We start from the raw sequence: 9,748 nt of genomic DNA on the forward strand, positions 1-9,748 counted from the left end.
CCCGCCCCGCCCGCCGCGCGCCGCCCGCCCACCAATCAGCCGCCAGCGCTGCCCCGGCCGGGGAGACGCGGCCGGGCGCCTCCAATGGGAGCGGCGGGGGGGGGGGGCGCCCGCCAATGGGGCGGCGGCGCGGTTAACCCCGGCCCGACTCGGCGGTGCCGCTGCACGGCTGCGGGGAAGATCCCTGGCTTTAGGGTGAAAGCAAGCGAATACACATTTGTCACACACGCGTTTCAAATGCATATGGAAAATACTCAGCTGTGGCTGCGCGCAGCAGCACTCCGCGGGAGCAGGATGCTGTGGCAACGGGTCCTGTAACAACGCGCGCTGCCGTCAGAGGCACTTGGCTCCTCGGATTTTGGAATTACAGAATTATAATTTGGAATTACAGCCCTTTTAAACAGTATTATTATGGTATATAGCCCTATTATTCTACATATTATGACTATATGCAGTCCTGAGCAATACACCTCCTTTTATAATCTAGCACCAATAAACTGGATGCTATTCAACCATAACATAAACAGAATTTTATCTTCCGCCCCGTTCAACCACGAATAACATATTCATTAAAATTTCCCCCCGGTACATTCACACACTCCCGATGTAAACTATATAAAATTATAAAATGTTATAAAATTTATAAAATACGAAACGCTCCAGTGTCAGTTCAATCTGGCAGGCACCGAAATGAGCTCACAAAAACGAGCTGAGCGGACAGAGATCACACACCCACCGCATCCACAGCCCGCAGCATCCCCGATCCTCTCCATCCACAACACTTTCCCCATTGTTTCTGCTCCACTTGCTGTTCCTCGTCTTTTTCTTGTCCGTTTTCACACAATCAGGTTGGAAAAGACCTCTCAGATCACAGCGTAGTTGACTGCAGTATTTTGGGCTACTTTAAGACTGCAACAAATACTGCACTTGCAGACTGCCCTGATGTGGAAAATAAATTTATTTCTTTCCAGAAATTTTCCCTTTTCCTCCTTCCTTTTTTAGGACTTGGAATGAAAACTTTTAATGGGACTTTAAAAAACCCCTTTGGAAAAAAAAAAATATAAAAATCATACCTAGTGCTTTATGACTTCCTGCTGCAAGGTTCCAAGTGCCTCAAGCAAGCATCTTTGCAGACATCCACACTCAGGCTACTTCTCTTGTGCAATGCTAGAGGGAAAGATACTTAAACATATAGATATAGTTATAGAGATTTTAATAGCACAGTTTCATTGTTATGGACTGCTCCTCTGCCAGCTCCTCACCCAATTAAAGTTTTAAACCTAACTACAATCTCAGCTTTCATTATTAATTAGCACGTTAATATTTAAGTGCTGAGCAATTGTCTACAGCTATATAAACTTTAAGAGCTAAGAAGTGGCCAAGTGCAAGGTTACAGACACATGCAAGGCAAGGAGCTGGGGATGTTGGATGGCCAGAGGAGCAGCAGGACACAGGGTGGTGATGAAGGGCCATCATCTTCCAAAGCTGACAGGCAGAAAAGCTTTGCCATCCCCTTGCCAAGAGTGCAGCAGATCCCAGGAAGATCAAGAGAAAGAGCTGATGGGGTTGGGGCTGCCTATAAAAATCTGCAGGTCATAGGAATAAGGACTGTCTCAGGCTGGAGAACAAGGTCTGGCTGGGGAAGAACAGCAATCAAAGGGCCGTCTCAAAAAGCTGGGGCTGGTGTGGGAAGGAAGCCATAGAGACTGTGAAATAATTCTATCTGCTCCAGGAAAACCTCTGCATGCTCAAAAGGAGAAAGCTTTAAATCAACATACGCACTGTCACCAGATACTACTCAGATCTTCCTGTTCAAAAAGATGTACAATCCTGGCAGCAGTCAGAAATCAGATTTGTGCAATACAAAAGGAATTCCTGAGTCAAGGATGCCACTTAGACCCCGCAAAGCATGTTAAACATTGCTTTGCAGAGGATACCTGTATAAAATAAAGCCACGTGTCAATAAGCTGAAGGTGCAGAAATAATTTGATGCAGGGTGCCTCTAAGGTCAGGTATCAAGAACTGAGTCTTGGATGGAAACTTTTTTGCTGAAAAGGTGCCACCCCCAGCTCTCTTCCTCCCTGCCATGCAGCAGACAGACAAACAGGAATCATTGCCTTACCCATGAGGAGGAGCTCTTGGATGCTGTGGAATGGGAACAGTGAAAGAACATAAGAGACATGAGACAGAGGCTAGGGAAGGACAGGGCAGGTGAGCTGAGGAGCCCTTAATGTGCACCAAGACTTCTCACACCAGCCTGGTGGCTCCCTCAGTGCCCACCTTCCCCTGCCTTCCCTGCAGTGTGACCAGTGGGGCAAAGGAAGGGTCACAACGTCATTGAACAGTGGAAAGGTGCCACAGGAAAGCTTTCACTGGGACTACAGACAAAGGGGTCCCTCACTACATGGTCAGAAAGTCCAGATCCTTAGTACTGGGGTTAGATGGATGGAACCCAGGTTTAGACAATGTGTAAACCCTCAGGAGTTTCCCAAGCACAAAACCCCAAGCGTGGCGACTGGTGTCTCAGTGCAGGTGACCTCATAATCAGATGAGAGCAGCTTTGCTCTCAGGAGCAAACAGGTTCCTCTCTCCTGGACCTGTCCAGAGAGGAGGACAGCAAGAGACTTCCCTTTGCAGCTCCTGAGATACTCCAGCCTCCAGCTGCTGGTCACTACCAGCAGATGAATTCACCAGCACCAGATATCTGCTGCTGAGAAGTTCTGCCTCGTGACTCCTTAACCTGTTTGAGGGAAAAATCAACAGGATTAGTTTGTATAGGTGATTTGAGCCACCTGGGTGATTTTGCCTGGAGCAAATTAGGAAATGTACACCCTGGTTGCTCTCAGATAATGCTGGATACAGGAGTTACAAGAAGAAACTACATGTGTCAGTATTTTAATAGAGCATCTCACACCCTGAACATGAAGTTAAAGGAGTTGTGTGAGGGATTAAAACTCTTTTTATAGCACTGTCAGGCTTATTTATGCAGTTGTAAGTGTGTAATTAAATATTTGGGATATTTTTCTTCCTCCAAAACTATTTAACTGGAAAGACAAAAGCACACATCTAACATTTAAACTTCCTTAATTGCTTTTAAATGCCACCACAAATTAAACACTGTTTATTCTCAGTCTAATTGACAGCAGCACAAAGACGTCACCTCTCCACCTGACCACAAAGGGCTTTAAGGGAACAGCAATGCACATTTGCATTGCACATTTTATTCTCCTTGTCTCCTCACCAGCACCTCTGTGTACCTTTGATGGGCCTGTGCCTGTTTTCCTGCAGAGAGCTGATGATCCCAACTTCATTAGCTGGAGCAGCCACCAGCTCACTGCAAAACAAGTCTCCTGTGGACAGGGGGAAGAGCCCTGGTCCCTTGGGAGAAGAAAACCAAGAGCAGTTAAACAAAAGCCAGATGTTTGTTGGGGTCCCATGGATGACAACTAACTCCCCACTGCACCCTTTCAGCAGAGACTGTGCCAAGACAAGACAGAGAATTTTGGGATCATTAACATCTCATCAGAGCTGCACACATTGGAAACCTAACAAGGGCACTGGAATGGCCATTTCAAATTGACTGAAATTGTATAAAATTATAAATAAAATTTTAAAATCTCTCTTTAAAATTCAGAGTCATTTTAAGTTGAAGTGCAAGATTAGTTTGGCAATTTCATGAAGCATCAGTGCCCAAAACCAACTATTGGTAGGTAGAATCTCTGGCCATGGCAAGGGGTTGGAACTAGAGGATCTTTTAGGTTATTTTCCAACTGAAACCATTTTTTGATTCTATGAATAAAAGCAGTGGGCATTGTTCTGAGCCTTCTCTAAAACATTAGTTAGGGTTCAGCACAGCCTGGGAAAAAGGGAGAAGAGAGACTGCTTGCTTGGAAAACAAACTCCACAGAGACAGATGGTGCCAAGGAAAAGGGGCAGTACCTACAGTACCAAGATTTTATCTTTCTTTCTCTCTGGAAATAATAGAAGTGTTGGAGGTACTGGATTAAAGCAATTCTCAAGCTTCTCACAACAAATCAAGCTCTGTTCAGTTGAGGGGTTGAAACAAGTCACTGTGCTGTGACAAAACTCCAGCCAGGCTGTTGTGCACTGTCTCTTGTACACGGGTATTAGCCCAAAATAACTCAAGATATTCAAATCACAACTAGCTGACTTTAGAGCAAACCAAGTAAGCTGTGCAGAGACTCTTATGGTTCTTCCTGTCGCTTTCTCAGGCTGTCCCCAGAACATGGGGATTTATTTTTAATGTGTGACCTTTATCAGATTCCTGGTATAAAAGTCCTTCCTTCTTCATGTGAGCCTTGTGAAAGCGAGGGGTCACAGCAAGGATCCTGAACACAGCCTTGAGAACTGATCTGGAGAACTTCTAGGTTGTTTAACCTTGACCCCAACTTGGCTGCTAATACAACAGCTACAGAATGAGAACTGCTTTAATGAAAAAAGCTTCTAATTCCTCTCCTAGTGATTCAAGACATCACCCAAATTTACCCAAGCTTACTACAGGAATAATTGATGCTGAGTATCCTCCATGGCTACCAGCTGGCCCTTGGTGGTTTCCCTTCAGGGCTGTAGGCAACTGCTGCAGAATGCAAGGTGAATCTCCTTTTTGTTCAGAAGGTTGTGGTGTTGTTCAGAGGCAGTAAATTCCAGAGACAACCAGAAGGAAATGTTCCTCTGTGAACAGCAATCCTCAGTAGCAAAGCTGGTTTGGCAGAGGGGAAGCCTGTGTGACCCCCATGCACAGCTGGCAAAGGTGTGGACATTGCACCTGGAGCACAACCAGGAGAGCTTTCAGTGAGGTAAGGACAAGGAGAGAGCAAGCCCAGTGTTTTTGGAGCTATTTACATGTCAAGTCTAATTCTATTTCCATGAACACCTGTCTTGGAAGCTGGATCTGTCTGTAAGAATTCTTTAAGTGTCTATAAATACTTTTAATCTCAAAGGTTTTTATGAATGGACACACTGGCTATGTGCAGAAATCTCTTCCTTGTTCACTGGGATGGGATCTCGCCTGGAAACAAGGGGACTGCTTGGCCAGCTCACTGCTCCCAGGGCAGTTCTGCTCACTGATCTCAGCAGGATGAAAGCACAGAGCTTGAGGGAGGCTGACATGGCTGAAGGTGAAGGAAAACCATACCACAGTCTGGCCACAGCCCTGAAATTGCTGTGATTTTGAGATGGGAGATGGTATCTTTACAGTTACTGATACCCTGGAGCTCAAACTTCCTCTAGGATGGAGTGAGGGTCTAGAACTGAGGCTGATCAACCAGCACCATTCCTTCATTGGGAAATGATTCCTGAACTGTAAGACTAATGATATCCAACCTTGCTCACCCACAAAGATCAACAACTCCAGTGCTTGCAAGCTGAGTTTATACGACAACTCATTTCTACTGCACATTCTGGCTCTGCTCAGCCCAATTTGTCTCGGTTTCCCCTTCTGCAGACAATGTAAATATCTGAGAATTAAGCATCCTATCATCTCTGGAGGAAATCAGTTAGACCAGGCAAATCTCAATTCCAGCACTCAGGTGTTCCAGCCAGCACGTGAGGAATGGGACAGCTCCCAGACTGCCATGCCTTCCCCTGCAGTGCCTGGCTGCGCTCACACCACCGGGAGCCTCCCCAGACACCACCCTCTCCTTTCTGATCCTCAGTCCTGCAGGGGATCTTGTGCTCAATCTGCAGTGAGAAGGGAAACTGATCCCTCTTTAACCTGTGCCCAGAGTCAGAACACAGGCACAGGAAGGCACCCAGGACATGTTCCAAAGAGCCAGACCATCCTCTGAGTGACTTGCAAACAAGAACAAACACAAAGCTGCTGCTCTGCATATTCACAATGCACATTTAATAATAAACTTGGCAGCTCTTATATTTTTAAACAAGAGTCCAGACTGGAAAGAAAATGATTTTCATTCTGACTTCACCTTGCCATGAAGCAGCTCCCTCCAATGCTTCCAGCTGTGCAGAAGAAAGTCCTTCAGGAAACTCAACCCACTGCAGGTGCATTCTTTAGATCTTGTTAGAATATTCCTCGTCATTCTCTTTTTGGTAAATGAACTTTTGTGGTTTAGCCACAGGATTAAAGAAATATTTCTAATAGAAAATATACAAAGGATTTTTACTTTTTAATCTGACTTTGAAGACAACAAAACCTCCATTGGAAAAAATAAAAGTTTCTCTAAAAGATGGCATGAATGAATCTAATCACTGGCCTATAGCATCAGAAACAAGGATCAGCAAGACCTGGAGAAGGTCCCTCCAAACATCTCCACAGGGTGTCAGTGTTATTTCAAATTTGGGTCATTTTATGCTGGAATCAGACTAATTTCTCACCACATTATTTTTATGAGTCTGTTCCTGAGAGAGCAGCTGCCACCACAGGGTTTTGCCCATATTTTTCATTCTAATTAAATTAATTTAATTAAAACAAAACATCTTGAAACGGGGAAGTGGAAGCACATATTCACTGTGGTCTGGGGACAATGGGAGATTTCAGAGGGATCTGCAATGGGATCACCACTGTAAATCTGCTTCCAGTTTGCTGGTGGGATTCCCAGTTGCTGCTGGGCAATGATCTCCCAGCTGGTGATCCAGAGCCCTTCCACAGGCACCAGCCCAGGGCTCCACATCCTTTCCCTGCCATGGTCACCACAAGAGTCTGCCACGACCCATTCAGTATTTGAGCGCTGTTCGAGAGCTGACTCTGAGGCAGAGTGAAGCTGTTTAAGTCGACCCTTGCCAAAAATTATTTTCCAGACACGTTACTACCATGGCTGTGCTGAAACAAGGTCCCCACTGTGCTCTGGCAGCCGTGGCAGATGTGTGCTGTGACACACAATATCCCCACCGACGTGGGTGCCCCGAGTAGTTGTGCCACAAGGACCAAGTGTGGGAGGAGCACTGGGTGGGAAGAAGGTGCTGGACATTTAAATCGGTGCAGTTCAATTTATACCTCTGGAATCTGACTTGCCTTAAAGTAACAAAGAGATGAAACCCCAGATCTCCAAAAATGCCTAAGAATTCAACTTCCTAGAGACCACTAAATGGTTTGGGTTGGAAGGGACCATAAAGATCCTTTTATTCCACCCCCCTGACATGGGCAGAGATACCTTCCACTGTCCCAGGTTGCTCCAAGCCCTGGCCAACCTGGCCTTGAACACTTCCAGGGATGTGGCAGCCACATTTTCTCTGGGCACCCTGTGCCTCCCCACCCTCACAGGGAAGAATTTCTTCACAGATTTCAGGATTTTCATGTTCTAACATTTTCGTGTTTATGTCCTACAAAAGCAAAGAAGGGCAACAAACAGCAACATGTCCAGAGGAGGGCAACAGAGCTGGGGAAAGGGGCTGGAGCACGAGGGAGCTGGGGCTGTGAAGTCTGCAGAAAAAGAGGCTCAGGGGACACCCTATTACTCTCTAGAATGAGCTGACAGGCAGTTATAGACATGTGGGGGTCAGGCTCTCCTCCCAGGTTAGTAAGTGATGGGACAAGAGGAAATGGCCTCAAGTTGCACTAGGGGAAGTTTCCGTTGGACATGAGGAAAAATTTCTTCATGGGAAGGGGTGTCAAGCCATGGACCAGGCTGCCCAGGGAAGTGGGAGAACCACCATTCCTGAAACCGTTCAAAAACCGTGTATGTGGCACTTGAGGACACAGTTCAGAGGTGAACACTGTGGTGGTGTTGGGGGAACAGTTGGACTTGATGATCTTAGAGTCTTTTCCAACCTTAGCAATTCCATGATTCTAACTAAGACAGCTGGTTCTTTCTGCTTTCCCCCACCACAGAGAGCAGGGCACCAGGCAGGGGACCAGCCTCACAGTAAGCCCAGCTCCTGCTCAAAGCTACCTGGTGGTCTGCAGAACATAAAAATATTTTGGAACAGCTGCACTGGATGATGGCAGAGAAGGAATATTGACTGGGACCGCTGCGGCTATTTCTTAAGTCTTTAAAAACGAAACATCACGGCAGCTATTTAGTATGGCTTTTGAAAATTCAAATATTGACAGAAGGAAGTTTTCCAAAGGATGCCAGCAGCTTTTGCAGGAACCCCAGTAGTCGAAACACTGCGGTGTCAGATGTGGGCAGCAGCACAACCAAGCCCACAAGCTCCACACAGGCAGAACTTCCAGGGCTTTGCCCTCTGCAAGGCATGCACTGGAGCTGCACTGGAGCTGGGGGTGGCAAGGGCTGCAGGGTGGAAGGGAGAGGCTAAAATACCCCAGGGAACTGCAATCACACGTGCCAAATCCTGCATTTTACTGGGAAGGGGAGAGAGTGACTTCACTCTTTACCTACCCTTCCCCACTTCCCCTGCCCCAAATGGACAGATGTGGCTTTGCAAGAAATTAATTACAGATGGAAGTTCAAAAAAAATAAAAAAATAAAAAAGAAAATAAGGCAACCCCCCTCCCCCATCCCCCCCTCAACCACAAGGCTTTTTCCTCTGCAGACTCGAGGATGGATGGGGCGACCTGGGAAAACTGGCAGATGGAAAACCCATTACAGATGTGAGGTTTGGAGAATAAGGCTGAGGGACAATTTGAGAGTTGTAAATTTTAACTTTGGGGGTTTAAATGCATTGCTTAGCAACACAAAACAAATAGGAAACAAGGAGCCTCATGAGAGAGATGCTTAAATATTTTAAAATCCCTATTTGAGCTGAAGACTACATTACCAGAGACCTGAGGGGCTGCTATTCTCAACAGCTACAGTCAAGTCTAAAAGAAAATGAGGACTGTAATCTCATTTCCACACTAAAATTTACATAATTTTTTTTGGTCAAGGAAAATAATTATTTGTTTTTTCCCGTTCCTAATTACAAACCTGAATAAGACCAGAATGCCCAATGAAATTTTAAGAATTTTGCTGCCCACGAAATATTGTCATAATGTGTTCAAATACAGGCAGGGAAAGTGCTCTACTGGGCATGTATATATTGTATATGATCATTGCTACCATATGTCTGACCCTCGCTACATGGTCCAACGCCATTTTATGCTGCTGCATAAATCATCTCCTAAAACTCCTGACATCTCAAAGGATGGCAGGGGCCTCCATCTCCAGGGAGAGAAGGAGAAGGATGAAAATGAACAGATCACCTGGAAACAAATGTTGAACATTTTACACTACTTCTTCACTGTGAAAAGGGTAAGAGGGAAGGAAAAACAACAACAATAAAAAAAGACATTACCAGATTTGAAAGATCAAATATTAGTTTTGGCTTTTTGGTTTTTTTTTTTCCCATCTACTGAAACAGTAGAAATACCAACTAAAGCAAAGTATGAAGCTTCTGAACGAGCCCGTGGCCAAAACCTCACCTTCTGCAGCAAAACACAAAGGAAAAAATTGTTAAAGATTAAAAAAGAAATTCCTAAGGAACCAAAACTCCTTTCAAAAACCCTCTTCTTCTCAGAGCCTGTAAAAGCAATTCTTCAAATGCATACATATATATATATATATATATAAAAAGCAAATATCAGGTAGTTCTTTGCCTTATTCTGGGGCATTAGCCCATGGTGTTACCTCTGGGGTGTGCTGAGCTGGATGCAGCATGCACTGATCCTCTCCTGAACTGCTGAACGTGACATCATCCTTCTGCTTTCATGAAGGAGGGCCACATCAGTGGAGCTCAGAAATAACCCAGACATTCCCACTTGGTTTTGCTGCTTGAGCAAGAAGGGATATGGCAGGCTCACAATTTTGGAGGTTTTTTTCCTTTTCATTTT

General features: G+C 45.4%; 1 protein-coding gene across 1 annotated transcript in view; it reads right to left on the reverse strand.

Moving 5' to 3' along the window:
* Window positions 1–5,095, reverse strand: part of FAM20B (FAM20B glycosaminoglycan xylosylkinase) — a 31,994-nt gene extending 26,899 nt beyond the window's left edge. Inside the window, exon 1 of the mRNA XM_086902112.1 lies at window positions 1,074–5,095. The gene's annotated coding sequence lies outside the window, so the exon portion shown is untranslated. The remainder of the gene's footprint in view (window positions 1–1,073) is intronic.
* Window positions 5,096–9,748: the final 4,653 nt, after the last annotated feature.

This window comes from Cyanistes caeruleus, chromosome 9, assembly GCF_971803275.1.
Source record: "Cyanistes caeruleus chromosome 9, bCyaCae1.hap1.1, whole genome shotgun sequence".
NCBI lineage: Eukaryota > Metazoa > Chordata > Aves > Passeriformes > Paridae > Cyanistes > Cyanistes caeruleus.